Here is a 17,617-nt window from a genome sequence, read left to right on the forward strand (position 1 = left end):
CAGAAAGGTTATTGTTTTTATATTTAATTTGAAAAATGGTACCTTCCAAATCTTAGTGTGTTATAAACTCAGTTATGATTCAGCAAAGAAAATTACCTCTTGCATCACTAGCGCTGCTCCTGATAAATCAAGGGGTGATCCCGAGGCACTTCTAACCAAGCCCAGCCCAGTCGACCCAGTTTAATCATGCAATTCAAGAAATATTTATCAAGTGTTCATTATGGTCAATGAACCTATTAGATAATTTAAAGGTTATAAAGATTAATAAGCACCCTCCTCCCACCAACTCCATCTTTGCCATTAAGAAGCTTATAAGCTAAAGAGGAGTAGAAGGTTAGGGGTACATGAAAGTGCAATATAACCTATAATTCATTGATTCTCTCATCATATGGTAAATGAGCTCCTATGTGCCAACACCCGTGAAAAGTGACATACAAGAGTTAAAGCAAATTGATTCTGAATGAATAGGAGAAAGAGATTGGGTCAGCTGGGGGTGGGCAGGAAGGAATAATTTCTTGAGACAAGGGCAGCGTAAGTGAACTTTAAGTGGGTCTAATTTCAGCAGATGGTGATGTGCGAGAGATGCGTGAGTGGAAGCAGCACACAGGGTACTGGGGGCGTCTGCACCCGGAGGAGGGGACACAAGTACAGGCAGTGGCTGAGGAGTTTAGGAAGAGAGAATAGTATGTGCAAAGACAAATAGGTAGAAAAGAAATGTGTTGTATCTGAGGGACAACTAATGATCCATTTTGACAACGCTGAGCACAGAAAACAGAAATTGAAGTAATTAGAAAAGTAAATCAGAATCCTATTTAGATGTACCTGGAATGCCAGGCTGGGGAGTGGCATTCATAGGGCAAAGCGTTCTTTGCCCCTGGATTCTGGTGATGTTAATGGCTCTTCTGACCAATTAATTAGATGGCTATTTTTTTTTTTTTTTTAAAGATTTTATTTATTTGACAGAGATAGAGACAGCCAGCGAGAGAGGGAACACAAGCAGGGGGAGTGGGAGAGGAAGAAGCAGGCTCCTAGCGGAGGAGCCTGATGTGGGGCTCAATCCCGTAACGCCGGGATCACGCCCTGAGCCGAAGGCAGACGCCCAACCGCTGTGCCACCCAGGCGCCCCAATTAGATGGCTATTTGAATAAAGTTGAGCAAGTTAAACCATAAATCTTTTTTTTTTTTTTAAACCATAAATCTTGATCCATCTACATGTTCTCCATGTCTCTAGATATAAGGTTACTTGATCAACATCTTTTTTTTTTTTTAAAGATTTTATTTATTTATTTGACAGAGATAGAGACAGCCAGCGAGAGAGGGAACACAAGCAGGGGGAGTGGGAGAGGAAGAAGCAGGCTCCTAGCAGAGGAGCCTGATGTGGGGCTCGATCCCATAATGCCGGGATCACGCCCTGAGCCGAGGGCAGACGCTTAACCGCTGTGCCACCCAGGCGCCCCTTGATCAACATCTTATCCTATAAATGTAGAGCATATATTTTCAAAAAGAAACAAGTAGAACTTTACTAAGTCTACTTTTAAAAAGTATCTTAACTGGGGGCGCCTAGGTGGCACAGCGGTTAAGCGCCTGCCTTCGGCTCAGGGCGTGGTCCCGGCATTATGGGATCTAGCCCCACATTGGGCTCCTCTGCTGGGAGCCTGCTCTTCCTCTCCCACTCCCCCTGCTTGTGTTCCCTCTCTCGCTGGCTGTCTCTATCTCTGTCAAATAAATAAATAAAATCTTAAAAAAAAAAAAGTATCTTAACTGAAGTCTAATTTGGTGTTTGGCCAGTTTAAACAAACAAGCAAAATGAATGAGAATTATAAAAAAATGAGCATATTTTTTATTTTCATTGGTTATGTGGCCACCTTCTCACTACATACATCAGTTAGCAAAGTCTGCTTTCAGCAGTGGAAACTTCATTATCACATCTAATTCTGGTTTGGTAGCACATTAAACTTTCAAACAGTTAATGACTCTGGTTTTCTTTCTGTTCAGCTTTACCTTTCATAAAAGTACCGGCAAGAGGAAAGAAATGACAGTAAGACTGAATTATGAACTTTAAAAAGTTGAGAACAAGTACCTACTTGTACTGTGAAAGCTGCTCTCTCTGCTCTTGATTAACTGTCTGCAATAGGTCAGTGGTGACCGTGGCGATGATTGTTGTAGCAGACAGGCAGGTGGGGGACCCAAAGAGAGGAGTTTCTTTTGGGTTTCTTTTTAATACAGGGATTATCCAAATTATGCTTTAATAAAATGGCTTATTTCCTAGGCTTGCTTCCAATATAGTCTGTAGATCATAATTAACTTTGTGTGTGTGTTTGTGCTGGGGCAGGGGGAGTGAGAGAAGAGGTTGTATGTATGTGTGTGTGTGTGTGTGTGTATAAATACACACATATATACTTCACTGTATATATGAACTATATCTATATGCACAGTTTCATCTATAATACACACGCATACACAGTGACTTAGATACTGATCTCCTACTGTATTTTCTCCATGGAGGTAAGTAGTAATATCCCCCTGTTTTAGATGAATTTGAGGTCAGAGCAGTTAACTAAATTCTAAATTAGGTGACTTGCCCAAAATCAAAAAGCTGGGAAGTAGTGGAATTCCAGCCTGGGCCTGACTGAACCCCATAGTCCAGAACACACACTTACTACTCCCTTGCTCCTTGCCTCCCTCTCATTCTTTCCTTTCTGGTCTTTTACTGAAGAATCAAATGATTCACAAAGGAAATACAATGAAGTAAGTAAAAATGACTTAAATCCATTGAAAAAGATATTACATAGCCAAAGGGAAGACCAGGATAAGAAAGAAAACACAGTGAGACTAGATGTGAATTTAATGACGATGATGACTGATTTCCTAGCAGCCAAGCTGAAGAAAGAAACTAGAACAGCCATTCATCTCACAAACCAGTTACTAGAAGTGATGAAAACAATGTCACCATTTATACAGCTTGTTTTTTATGATGGTCTTTGGTTATATTTGGTATAAGCCTCTGATGATCTGGCTTAATTTCTTGCTTTATCCTTATAATCTCATGTAAAGGTTCAAGCATGGTGCTCACACAGACATCCTGGCACAAAGAAACAAAATATTGAGGAATGGGTCCATACCTCAGACTGAGTGTTCATCCTTCCTGGAGAGACAAGCAGTCTCATCTAAGTGATAACCGTCAAATGAGGGGGCTGATCTAGGACACTGTTGAGAATCTTTGCATCATTGCCATGCCACAGGTGCCTACGTATGTGTGCGTGTGCCTCCGTGCGTGTCTCACAATGCTCTGTTCTTTGTCTTTTCTCTCTTCACCTGTCATTAATTGTTTATTATTATTCTCACTGCAGTTCATGAGAAAGCCTAATTACCTGCAGTGATTTCACAATTCTATACAGTTTTCATCTAGGCCTTTCCACCTGCTGGGAATGGACTGGTTGCATCAGGAATGGACAAATCACAAATGAATGCCATTTTGCGTTTTGGTTACATGGGATGACTCAGAGAGATGAGTGTTTTCAAGAAGAATTTGCAGACTAAAGATCGGCTATAAGGAGTAGAAAACGAAGGTAAGACCTGCAGCCTAATCCTAGCTGTAAATGTTGGTAGGCTTGCTTTTAGTTTGTAAAGAAAAAAATGGAGTTTAGGTTAATTTTGTTTGATTGTTTGCAATACTCTTCCAAGGGACTATGATAAGATAATTTTCTCTCTTGTCTGCCTTCGTATACATACTCTATAGGGAATAATAATTATAGAAAAAATTGCTTTTCCTCTTTATTAAATCCAATTTAATAAAAACTTGCTGTCTAGTAAAAATACTAAAAGTGAGTTTTACTGGCCTGATTTGTTTTTACAGAAATAGTGTCAATCCAATAGAACTGAAAGAGAGATCAAAATATTCTTAACATCCATTCTGAATGTAACATTCTCCAGTAAATCAGAGAATCAGGCTCCATAAAAACCACTAAGCAAACTAGGTCACAGATAACAAGGTAGCAATTAAAATGACTATATCAATTATTTGGTTATATTATTTCCTAATATTTCACTCTGTAGGATATTTTATATAAGACCCCCTTTTAATACTCTGTTTTAAAGAGAAAACTATTTTTTAACATAAAAAAAAACTATTTATAGAATCATTTAAAATATGATGAATGGAAAAAGAGCATCATTAAGAAAGAGGTGGGGGAAATTACCAGCAAACTCTCATTTAGAAATCTCTTCAACTAAATTATAGTTGATGTGGTAAATAACAAATTTAATATGTTATCTTACGAATATCATTTGGAACATTCTAGTTTCCCTTATCTCTGTTCTAGGAAATATGCTTCCTCCAAGAGATGATTTCCTGCTGCATTTTGCATCAGTGCTTTTTCCATTGTATCTTCCTTTCTTAAGCCTAGATTAACCTATTAATTTAAAAAGCCGTATCTTTCATAGTATGCTTGGAAACCAAACCTGAGTAACCAGACACTTTCACAAGTGATTTTATCGAGGGTGTTCTGTTTATTTAACTGCCCCTATTTGCTCCTTATAATTAAATTCTTATGCCCCCCAAAAGACAACACCGTGTACTTTGTATTGTCCTACCATACATTAAAATGGGTTGTTTATAACTTTTCCACCATTACCAAACCTCTTTGTGACCTTTTGTGACCTTTTGAACTTTTGGACATCTGTTTGGCTGTAGGATGGCAGTCGATAGGAGAGAGGGTTTCAAAAGCATGAAAGAGCTGAGTAAGATTTCACTGGTTGAGCATTTGTCCTCCTTGCACTAGGCTTCACTGGTGTACTTTTTCTAAAAGGAAAGTAGTAGGAAAAGTTTATTCTGTCAGATTCCATGCTGCATGCTGGAGCAGACAGATTTGGCCCTCACTCTTCAGGAGTTCCCTGTCTTTTGGGAAAGGAAAGACATACCCAGATTACTAGGATCTGAGGTAAGTGAGGTGATGGTGGTATGCACAGTGTGCAGCCAGCAGAAAGCAGAAGCTCCTCACCTGGCCAGGAGCTGAACATGGTGGTGGTGGTGGGGGGGAGTCAGGGACAGCTTTCTGGGTGAAACCATGCCTAGGTCTGAAAGGCTGAGTTGCAGTTAGCCAGGTTAAAGGAAGGGAGGAGTTATGTGGGGGAAGAAAGGCCATCCTCACTGGCGAGGGGAGGTCAAGATAAAAGGTAAAGAAGGAGAACGCTAAGCAAGTAGAAGTACTTTCTTCTTCTACTACTTAATAAAGTTCTTTTATTTGAGAAAGAATCCAGTGAATAGTGAATAGTTAAATATCACTTTAGTTCCTCTTGCCTTTCTTTGTTTTTCTCTTTCCCATTGAAAAAGAAAAGATGGGATAATGTATCATTGAAATTTCTTCAGATTATTATTACACACACACACACACACACACACACACATATATCATATATGTAAATGGAATATTATTAGGTCATAAAAAGAGGAAATCCTATCATTTGCGATCTATAACATGGATGGACCTTAAAGGTATTACGATAAGTGAAAGAAGTCAGACAGAGAGAGACAAATACCTTATGATCTCACTCATATGTTGAATCTAAAAAAGAAAGATAAAAAACCACCGAACTCATAGAAAAAGAGATCAGATTTGTGGTGGTTGTTGGGGGGGGGAGGGGGGGAAATTGAAAGAAGGTGGTCAGAAGGTACAAACTCCGCTTATAAGATATAAATAAGCACGAGGCATGTAACGTACAACATGGTGACTATAGCTATCACTGCTGTAAGATATACAGCAATTCTGTTAACAGAGTAAATCCTAAGAGTTCTCACCACAAGGACATTTTTTTTTTCTTTTTATTGTATTTATATGACATGATGGATGTTAGCTGAACCTATTGTGACAATTATTTCATAATACATGGAAATCAAATCTTAGACTTATACAGTGATATAGATCAATTATTTCTCAATAAAACTGGAAAAAAGTTTAAATATATAAAAAACTTCTTCAGGGGTCTGATGCTCTGTGATTTATATATTTAATTAAGATAAGGGAACAGACCCTTACAATGTTTGCTATTAATAAATAGATATTATCTTCGGGAAAAGAATAAAACTGCGTTTCTTTTTAGACACAGTTTATAAATCAGAATATTGGACGAGTACAGGTCTTTTCCTTCGTGGAATCTGATTAAAATCAGTTTACCGCACAGAGATTTGTTTTCACAGCAATTTCCCACGAAGGTGTTTTTCCGCATATCAAGCAAATATTGTGGCCCTATCATATTCAGAATTTACGATTCTTTTTAAAAATGAGAGTAGAAGATTCAAACTATGTCATTACCAACAAATGATAAATTTCTATTGAAAAAACTTCACACATTTGGGGTGCTGTTATTATGCTACTTTTAAGCTGTGGGAGAAATTAAAGAATTTTTACCCATTTTTGTCCAAGGTGTAGAATTGTAATTTTTGTACCATAGGTAGGACTATGATTGACAATAACCAACTGAGGGGCGCCTGGGTGGCACAGTGGTTAAGCGTCTGCTTTCGGCTCAGGGCGTGATCCCGGCATTACGGGATCGAGCCCCACATCAGGCTCCTCCGCTATGAGCCTGCTTCTTTCTCTCCCACTCCCCCTGCCTGTGTTCCCTCTCTCGCTGGCTGTCTCTATCTCTGTCGAATAAGTAAATAAAATCTTTTAAAAAAAACAAAAACAAAAACAAACAATAACCAACTGAGAGGAATGCCTAAGGGTCTAGGGCTAGTGTGTTGTTAGTTCTACGTGTCTCACATGCCTTAGGACTCTTTCTTTTCTTTTTTTTTTTTTTAATGATTTTTTATTATATTATGTTAGTCACCATACAGTACATCCCCGGTCTCTGATGTAAGGCTTGATGATTCATTAGTTGTGTATAACACCCAGTGCACCATGCAATACGTGCCCTCCTTACTACCCATCACCGGCCTATCCCATTCCCCCATCCCCCTCCCCTCTGAGGCCCTCAGTTTGTTTCTCATAGTCCATAGTCTCTCATGTTTCATTCCCCCTTCTGATTACCCCCCTTTCTTTATCCCTTTCTTCCCCTACCGATCATCCTAGTTCTTATGTTCCATAGATGAGAGAAATCATATGATAGTTGTCTTTCTCTGCTTGACTTATTTCACTTAGCATTATCTCCTCCAGTGCCGTCCATGTTGTAGCAAATGTTGAGAACTCGTTCTTTCTGATAGCTGAGTAATATTCCATTGTATATATGGACCACAACTTCTTAATCCAGTCATCTGTTGAAGGGCATCTCGGCTCCTTCCACGATTTAGCTATTGTGGACAATGCTGCTATGAACATTGGGGGTGCATATGGCCCTTCTCTTTACTACGTCTGTATCTTTGGGGTAAACACCCAGTAGTGCAATGGCTGGATCATAGGGTAGCTCAATTTTTAACTTTTTAAGGGACCTCCACACTGTTTTCCAGAGTGGCTGTACCAACTTGCATTCCCACCAACAATGTAGGAGGGATCCCCTTTCTCCACATCCTCTCCAACAATTGTTGTTTCTTGCCTTGTCTATTTTTGCCATTCTAACTGGCGTAAGGTGGTATCTCAGTGTGGTTTTGATTTGAATTTCCTTGATGGCTAATGATTTTGAACATTTTTTCATGTGTCTGTTAGCCATTTGTATGTCTTCATTGGAAAAGTGTCTGTTCATATCTTCTGCCCATTTTTTGATTTGTTTATTTGTTTCTCGTGTATTGAGTTTGAGAAGTTCTTTGTAGATCTTGGATACCACTCCTTTATCTGTAGTGTCATTTGCAAATATCTTCTCCCATTCCGTGGGCTGCCTCTTAGTTTTTCTGACTGTTTCCTTGGCTGTGCAGAAACTTTTAATCTTGATGAAGTCCCATAAATTCATTTTATCTTTTGTTTCTCTTGCCTTTGGGGATGTATCATGAAAAAGGTTGCTCTGGCCGATGTCGTAGAGGTTGCTGCCTATGTTCTCCTCTAGAATTTTGATGGATTCCTGTCTCACATCAAGGTCTTTCATCCATTTGGAGTTTATTTTTGTGTATGGTGTGAGATAGTGGTCAACTTTCATTCTTTTGCATGTAGCTGCTTAGGACTCTTTCTGCTCCACTGTTGTGACAGACGATGTTCTGCACAACCGTGACCATGTTAGGCAGAAAGAATATGGAAAGGGAAAGGACAGAGGTGTGTGCTAGCCCAGTCAGCCCCACCCAGTAACTTCTGCTTACCTTTTATTGGCAGAACTTCATCATAGGCAGAACCCACCTGTAACAGAGGCTGGTAAATAGAGCTTTTGAGTGATCACCGTTGTAACCCCCAACTAAACTGGTTTTGTTAGTAAGGAATAAAGTATAAATGTATATTGAGTAGGTTACTAGTCATGTCAGCTACAAGTCTCAAAATAAATTAAAAAAAAACAAATCTGGCTCAGAGTTTCAAAATAAAACAATTAAAAGTCTAAGCCGACAAAAAGAATAGAATATCTAAGAGGAAAGTTAGGCAATTGCCTAACTATACTATGTAGTGACGATCTCTTCTTATTTGTTGGCTGAATTCATTTGAGTACCATGAAGTAGAGAAACAAAACCTGGAGAAGCAGTTAGGAGAAAGGGATTGTATTCTCAAATCTGGTACTCTATTACCTGCAGTAAATTTATCTGTTGGAGTTCCAGGCTAGATTAGTAATTACAGACTTTTCCTTCAACACCCTGAAACACTTGGTTCAAAGGATGGCACCTGTGAAGAGTTAAGAGCAGCACCACTTGGACAGAAGAATACGTGGTGGTGGTAGATCAGAAATCCCACTTGATTCTCCTCCCAAAAGCCTCTCTGGGAAGAGACCATTCCCTAGCCCCTTCCTGGCTTTAGGATTCCATACGTCAGTTGTAAGCAGGGACCAAACCCTAGTTGCCCTAAGAAGCCATATAACACCAATCGGAATATATCATACATTTAGGCTCTGTTGTAACTATACATAAAATATACTTTTAAAAACACTGTCTTTTTTGTTTGTTTGTTTGTTTTCAACAGATGAATTGCATTTCCCTGTTTCATCTCTTTATTTCTATCAGTCTCTGTTTTGTAAAACTTCCTACTACATTCTTTTCAAAATGTGGAAATGGTATGAAGCTCCTGGGAAATTCTCAGAAGTTTGCAATTTGGATTTTTGCATTTCCCCCCAATTTGTTTGGCCTCCTACATGGATTCTTAGACTTTTTTTTTTTTCTTTCCCATCTGCCCAATACTTAATTCACATTTACAACATCACACATAGCCCATGGGGGGAGTAGTAATGTTTTTGCTTTAAAGGTCACCATAACAGGAGGTCAGTGAAAAACCAAACATGACTTTAAAAACATGAGAACAGAAAGATACCCACAAGACTGGGCATGTGGATTGAGTGCTAGATGGGTGGTCAACCCAACTCAGACAAGCCAGCAATAGTCCAACCACATAACAGACCAGGAAACTCCAAAGTTGCTAACTAAGAAGCTTGTTTTATGTTATTTAATTTTTTTTCCCAAGAATTCTATTTCCAGTCACTACTATCAAGGGGTAGAAAATGTGCTGATTTCTTGCGTTGCTTCATATTGGCCTTTTATATAAGGTGATTTTATGAAGATATAAAATGCATTTACATTTTGGAGTTTTATGAACAGAAAGTAATACTTAACATTTCCCTAGTATACTATTTGAAGTCATCATAAATATTCCTTAATTTTTGTGTAATATATGTTTAGAAATTTAAAGTAAACTTTTAAGGAACTAGTGGTTACTATAGTTTCATTAGTTTAATCCTTAATATTCTGAGTAGAATCTTAGACTTATAAAATCTTATCATTTTAAATTTGCCTGTTAAATCAGGGGTTAATGGAGTGTTTCCTTTTGAGGAGGGAATCACAAGTTTTAGAGTTGATCATACTTAAAACTTTCCAAAATTAATTTGGAAATCGGAATTTACAAAGTGTCTGAACTGCTAAACTTTTTGCATCCATTCACATAAGAAAATGTTGTGACAGTTTGGCTTTTAATCATTAAATAAAGACCCAACATGCTTGTTTAGTTATTAGAACCCATTATTTAGACTGTTTGGCATTCACATCAAATTGATTTATTTTGGTCATTCACCCTTAAGATGGAGTTAGAGACAATACTTTTTTCACACGCAAAAAGTTAGAGAGTATGGAATAAAAAGAATGTCCATTACTTTTTCTTTTTAAATTATAATAGAATATCTCTGGCTTAGATCTTTTTTTCCTCATTTCCAGACACATATATAGTAACTCCTTGACATATGTGATGGAATTATTATCGGAGAAACATGAGCAATCCAAAAGTGCGTTTATCAAAAATAATTTTCCCATAAGAAATCATGGCGAAGGACTTTATGATACAATTTTCAAAGCTGTGTAGCTGCCTATTAATTTTCTGTATGTGGGCAGTCCGACCCAAAACACTAGGGACTGCATTCCTTCACATCTGGGTATGCGCAGAAGAGAAGATTTGTTTCTACCCCTCCTGCCCTTACCTTCTTGTGCCCTGCAGAGCGCCGACCAATAAACATAGCCCTAGGGGAAGATTTCCATGACGCGGGGGTTTTTTGTTTTTTTGTTTTTCCTCTTACCAAACTTCCCAGGAAGCAAGACAACTAGGACGTAGTTTTTCTGCTGTGATTCAAGGCTAAATCAAAAGTGATTGAAATTCCAAAAGCAGATTTTGCAGTGTGGATATTTCAAGCACAGTGCAAATTCCATCAGCCAGGTATATTACTATAAAACTACAAAACGGGAAGTCTCGAGTTAGCAGCAGCCTTACAGTGCACTGGCAGGTTTACTACTTGCAGTGAGGGCGGCATGTAGTTTAGACTGAAATTAGGGCTGGGTAGCAGGATAAACTATATAACTACAGAAACCAAGAAGCATGGTATACTTGATTTTCTAGCGGTTGTCTCAGCTTGCCCCGAAGTGGCCCCAATGCCTTCCCTCCCAAACAGGCTCATCTCTCAGAATTCCCTATCTCACCTGAGCTTCTATGATAACCTCTTAGCTGCTTCTCCTGTGTCCTTTACACGTGGGCCAGAATGACTTTTTAAAAAACCTAGCCTGATCCAGCTACTCACCTGGCAAAATTTCTGAATTGACTTCCCATCATCTTCAGGGTAAAATCTAAACATGGCGTAAGAGGCTGTTGACCCTCAGGGCCTGTCTCCTAGTCCACCTTCATCTCTCTCTACACCTTCATGCACATTCCAGCCTCCTGCTACTTCAGAAGCCTGAAGTTTTTTAAAAACACCACGAGGGTCATGTTTTCAGGCTCTAGCATCTGTGGTTCCTGCCACTTGGAATTCCCTTCCCCATTATGGGGCTTTGGCCTAACTCTTCCTCATCCTTCAAAACTTACTTAAGTTTGAGGTCTTCTAGGATGCCTCCTGGGAGTCATCCCTGGAGCACCCTCTCATTTCTCTAGCCTCTTCCAACATAACCCCTACCTCAGGTATTTGTCATTGTCTGTGAATTCACTGGAGCTCCCTGAAGGTAATATGTGTTCTTTGTATATTAATATTTACAGTGTGTATTTTAGTGCTTACTCTCAGTAGAAGCTCACTAAGATTTTGTTAAATGAGTGAATGGTCAGAAATTACACAGTTGGACTTCAGTCTCTCAGTTAGTTAATAATGGGTTGTTGAGTCGTTTGTTTCTTGGGAGATGTAAAGCCAAGAGCACAACCTATATCCAGATGTACTATATTTCGTGTGGTGTATGTGAACTGTAAAAACTAAGGAGCCTGTATATAAGCCAACTTAAAATTGATCTCTGAGATAAGCAGATCCTAAGAAGATTCAATTTAATAATAGCGGTAGTGGTGGAGATGGGGAACCATTAATTGCAATGATGGATGTTAAAAATGAAGGTGTGGTTGTGGTGCTATGGAAAAATTAATTGAAATATTTCCCATTCAGTTATATTCAGGAATAATGAAAGTTATGGAGAAAGTGCCAAGTCTTTAGTCTTTGTTCTTTAAAAAAAATAATCAAGTGAGAAAAGAAAGATACCAAGTAACTAGGTGGGGTGGTGTTTGGTTAATAATTCTTCCTGACATTTATACATTTGTATAAATTGTGTGAATTTCCAATAAGTAGAAAGCAGTCATTGTTATTGTTTATCTGATCTTTTTATTACAGGTTCTTTAAAAATGAGTATGCCTTTAGGGAAAGATAGAGGAGCATGGAAACCACATGAAAAAACAAATGGAATCTAAAGTATGAACAAAGTTCAAATGAACATCATGCCAGGCTGCAGGGATTTCTTGTCTGATTTCTCAGTAGCATTAGTTAATTGTTTCTTCCAATACCCAAGTCCTTGTAGGACTTGAACCCTCTGAACCTCTCAGGACTCCTCAGTTTCTACCTCATAAATGCTGGGCCTGATTCTCAGAGGCGAATCAGCCAACTCTCCAATCTGCTTCATCTGTATTTTCTTCAGAATCAATTATTACAGCCTTTTTAGCAACTTACCATTTGAGTCCCAATAAATGGCCCCCCATCATGGTCAGTAAATATTATCTTACAACTGAAACAAATTCACCTTGGTTTAGGTATTTCATTTGCTCATTGGCTACAGTTTCTTTTCTTTCTTTCTTTCTTTCTTTCTTTCTTTCTTTCTTTCTTTCTTTCTTTCTTTCTTTCTTTCTTTCAAGATTTTATTTATTTATTTGACAGAGAGAGGCAGCGAGAGAGGGAACACAAGCAGGGGAGAGGGAGAAGCAGGCTTCCCGCTGAGCAGGGAGCCCGATTCAGGGCTCAATCCCAGAAAGCTGGGATCATGACCTGAGCTGAGGGCAGACACTTAACAACTGAGCCACCCAGGCACCCTACATGGGCTACAATTTCTAGTCACTACACCAGGTGCTTAATAGTTTAGAGGTAGAGATGAGCTTCTGAGTAAATATTTTTTGGTCAATACCATATGTGTCATTATAGAAGTATGGCTAAGAAATGAAAGTGATATGAATAAGGATGTGATTAGTTCAGAAAAAAGAGGTGGACATGAAGAACCTCACAGAAGAGAATGTCTTAGCAAGGTTTCAAAGAATGAGCTGAAGTTATGCAGGCAAATGAGATGGCGAAGGGATTCTAGGGAGAAAGGACAGCATGGTCAAGGGCTTAGAGATGTGAAACAACGTGATATAGTTTGGGGCACTGGCGTGTAAGGTTGACAAAAGAGGAGTATTTAAAAAGGAGAATGAAGAAGTAGTTAGGAGGCAGATCATAAAGAATGTCCCATATTAAGTTACTTCAATGTAACGTTGCAATTTACTAGAAACTAGTAGAGCATTTTGGTGTGTGCCATGATCATGTTATATTTATTTTAGAAATCAACGTAATGGGCATGAGGGCATGATCTAGAGGCAGGAAGCGCGGTTAGGTGGTGCTCTAACAGTCCAGATGTGATCTGACCAAGGCCTTTACTAGCCCCGTGGCTGGTGGGGCTGGTGTTTTTTGTCTTTGTGTTTGTTTGCCTTTCTTCTTGGCTGTGAACTGCTCAGTAACAAGGACGTGGTCTTCTTCAGCTCTGTTTCTCCAGTACCTGCTATCATACCTGACATGCAGTAAATTAGTATGGCAGAAAATTTTTTTTTCTCCAAAAGTGTTGTCTTAATTATTCCGTTGGACTAGGAGAGTATCTTATTGTATGACTGAAATTCTTTATGAAGATAAGATTTTTTGTGTTGGAATTGCTGCAGTGATTTCATTGTGAGTTTCAATCATGACATTAAGAGAATATTTTATATATGTTTGACAATTTACCCTAACATCGGTCTTTAGAATAACAATGACCCAATATTTCTCTCTGAGTTAAACATGCACTTGAGGTTTCTTTCCCTCTGTAGTGGCAATAAATTGATACAGATTAATACGTATTTTTCATTCCATTCCTGTTGGGTAAGATAGCACGCACAACAACTTTGTTTGAACAATCACAACATACATGTTAAGTTCAAACCTTCCTAGGATTAGCTCTTCTTCCAACCTCTGGTTGAAATTTTAGGTGAGTTCCATAGCTTTTGCATTCACTTTTGTATGATAAAAGAAGTAGTCTAGTTACGTACACTCACAATAACAATCCCATTTCAGGAAAGCAAACCTCTAATTTCATGTAAAGTTGAAAGCTTCCCCATCTTGGGCGTGCTGCAGATGAGGAAATGTCCTGGCATCCCCTAACTACCAGCACTGAAGATTCGCCTTTCCTTGGTGGGGTGTGGGGGGAGTGGAGAGGCATGGGGCAGGTATGCTAGCATTCTGCGTTGGCTTGTTGTTGGGCGGGGGGCACTCAGAGGTTTGAGTGCCTGAGGTTCTCCCGCAAGCATCATGCAATCACCTCTCCTCTGCTTGAATGCTTTAACTGCTTCTCAACTTTGGCATCAGTTAGGATCCCACAGCTTCTCTGTGAGAAGGGGGTCTCATCCCTAGAAAAAATCCTTTCAAAAGAACCCTTTAGCCAGCTCCCACCTAAAGGGCCCATGTTTGGTCCACAGAAACATGAAACTCTGCCCTGTTGTAACGAATACAGCTGGCTTTGAGTACAGCTGTATCTCCTTGCTCTGCCACCAAGCAGACAGCTCCAAGTAGTCTTTTGTCTGACATTTCTCAAGAGTGGACCAAATACTCGTCTTCTCTGCCCTCTGAACTTTAAGGAATAAACATCTACCTCTCCGAGAAGTGCTCTCAAATCCTCTCTCATAGGTGAGGGAGATGGAAAATTGCTACAGCCTCCAACAACTTTCTCCAGAGAAATCTTTTGTCCCTTCTAGTTTCCTCATTTTCAGCTCTTTGAAACCCTTGACGTAGATGTAAGTCACCAAGGGGTTGTAGGCCACCCCCTGTCGAGTCTTGTATAGGAGGTCTAGCTTGGAATGTGGAAGAATCGCCACCTATTGTTTTGGTCTTCATTTGGGGTGGCCTCCCCAAAGCTTAGATAGAGGGGATCCCTCCCTAACACCCTGTTACACAGGCAAGTATGAGATGTATGTAAACCATAGCCATTAACCAGAATAAAACTGATTTACTTACAGGGATTTAAATGCTTCAACTTGGCATACAGAAAGCAAACAATGTTGCATATCATTTTAAAGACATAAAATCACACAGAAATCAATCAATTAATTCAACAAAAATTGCCTACCATTTCCTAAATGCTGGTATTATCCTAGGTGCTGGATGTGCAAAAACTAAACATGTGGTTTTTTTACTTGTGTAATTAACCATCTAGTGAGAGAATTATATGCTGAAATATGTCCAAAAGTAATCATAATACAATTTAGCATCACGATAGAAGGATCTACAAAGACCTAAGGGAGCACAGAAAATGGAGTATCTGAATTTAAGGAAGGCGTCACAAGGAACATTTTTTTTTTTTTAATTTATTTATTCGACAGAGATAGAGACAGCCAGCGAGAGAGGGAACACAAGCAGGGGGAGTGGGAGAGGAAGAAGCAGGCTCATAGCGGAGGAGCCTGATGTGGGGCTCGATCCCATAACGCCGGGATCACGCCCTGAGCCGAAGGCAGGCACTTAACCGCTGTGCCACCCAGGCGCCCCACAAGGAACATTTGAACTGGATCCTGAATGAAGATAGGGTTTCCCTAGGGAGAAGGGAGGAAAGGGCACTCCAGATAGATGACGGTTTGTAAGACAGGGAAAATTCAGATGGTGTGGTGTGCGAATGGTAAAGAAGAGGTGCAGCTGGGACAGAGGCTAGTGTGACTGTGACATTTGAATTTGGGGATTGGAAAGACTGTTTTATGCCAGAGTTTCAACTCCTTCCTACAGATAATGGGAAGTATAATTATTGTTTTGCCTTTTAAGTGTTTATTTAAAAATATTACACACATGTAGGTGCCTTGGTGGCCCAGTCGACTGAGTGACCAACTCTTGGTTTCGGCTTAGGTCATGATTTCATGGGTTGTGGGATTGAGCCCTGCATTGGGCTCTGCGCTCAGTGGGGAGTCTGCTTGAGATTCTCTTCCTCTGTCCCTCCCCCCGTTTGTTCTCTCACTCTCTCTAAAATTAAAAAAGTCTTTAAAAATTATTATACACATAGTATATGTCAATATATATAAAGGTGATCATATACATACTGTTTTTTTCCTTTTCGTTTTTCAACTTGGTCCTCCTATTCCTCTCTCCTCTCCATCTCCCCCACTCCCCTGTCCACATCTTTTCCTCCCCAACTCATGTTAACACTTATTTTGTAACCCTTGTTTTCTCCATGGTTATATAACCATATTCAAGTATACAGTATGTGATACATGTATCCAGTTTCTACACATAGCTTTTTTGGTCATTGTTTGCTTTACAAAAGGATACTTTGCATATTTTTCTATATCTTGCTTTTTTTTTTTTTTTAAAGATTTTATTTATTTACTTGAGAGAGAGAGAGCATGAGCTGGGGGAGAGGCAAATGGAGAGGGAGAGGCAGACTCCCCGCTGAGCAGGGAGCCCAATGTGGGACTCAATCCCAGGACTTTGAGATCATGACCTGAGCCGAAGGCAGACACTTAACTGACTGAGCCACACAGACGCCCCTATATCTTGCTTTTCTTATTCAACTATTCTTAAAGGAAATGTCTCCAAGCCCATAGGATTAGCTCATTGCAGGTTTCATTTTCATTTTGCAGGTTCTTAATTAGGGACTGACATGATCAGAATTTTATGTCAGAGATATGATGTTAGAGTGGACAATGAGTTAAAAAGAGGGTAGAAACTGGAGGAGGGCAGTAAATTGAGACATTAAGCAGGTAACAAATGATGGGGACTAAGCCAATAGAGTCACAGTTTTGGCAAGGACATATCTTCAGTACATACAAGTCTCAAAAAATGAATCACCATATAACACATCTCAATAAAATGCCAGTGGCCACAGTTATCTAATTCTAAAATTTTTTGACAGTAGATCCTCCAAGTATGCTGCTTAGAGAAACATAGGTCCAAAATATTTACCACCAGCTTAGTTGGAGTTTTTAGAAAGGAGCATTATTCCTCCATATGCATCCATATTTTTCTATTCCCTCCCTTATTCTGCACCTGTTTTCTGCAAAACATTCCTGATCTCAATCTTGTTTTGAAACTCAAATGGCTAAATTCATTGTTGCTTTGGGTTTAGAATTCATGATTACATTGTCTTTAAATAACAATATTTTCAGTCTTCCAGTAACACTAGAAACTTTCCTTAGGTTTCTCAGTATTGGATGTGATTACACTACTTTTTACCCATATTGCAATTAATTCAATCATATAATACATTACTAATGCCAACTAGTGGCCTTAGCATAGGCATTTGCACAAGTTCTATATATATAATGTCTTATCAACATCAGAACTGGGGAAATATTTCATTGGAATATCCAGTGTATGATTACCAGTCCTGTTAAACAATTGTGGTTATTCTGCAAATATATACCCCATTTATCATAACCATGTTAAAGATAAGATGAACTACTCCAACCTTCTGAACCAAGTGTAGTTAGAATGTAGGATTCTAATAATTTGTTTTAAAAATTAAAAAATCTAAATATTTCAGAAAAATACATAGAATAGTGGAATACCCATTTTCATAACTGACAAT

General features: G+C 39.1%; 1 long non-coding RNA gene across 9 annotated transcripts in view; it reads left to right on the top strand.

The window, feature by feature from the left end:
* Positions 1 to 17,617, top strand: part of LOC113255120 (uncharacterized) — a 132,321-nt gene that overhangs the window by 50,446 nt on the left and 64,258 nt on the right. For 5 of the 9 annotated variants that reach the window (XR_007190508.2, XR_007190507.2, XR_007190509.2 and 2 more), the window contains exons 4-5: positions 3,055 to 3,242; positions 3,399 to 3,569. This is a non-coding gene — a long non-coding RNA (uncharacterized LOC113255120). Of the gene's footprint in view, positions 1 to 1,995; positions 2,135 to 3,054; positions 3,243 to 3,398; positions 3,570 to 17,617 lie in introns of all 9 variants that reach the window. The other 4 variants (XR_008957593.1, XR_007190506.2, XR_008957594.1 and 1 more) reach the window with 1 other exon arrangement.

The sequence above is a fragment of the Ursus arctos genome, unplaced genomic scaffold, assembly GCF_023065955.2.
Source record: "Ursus arctos isolate Adak ecotype North America unplaced genomic scaffold, UrsArc2.0 scaffold_5, whole genome shotgun sequence".
Lineage (NCBI taxonomy): Eukaryota > Metazoa > Chordata > Mammalia > Carnivora > Ursidae > Ursus > Ursus arctos.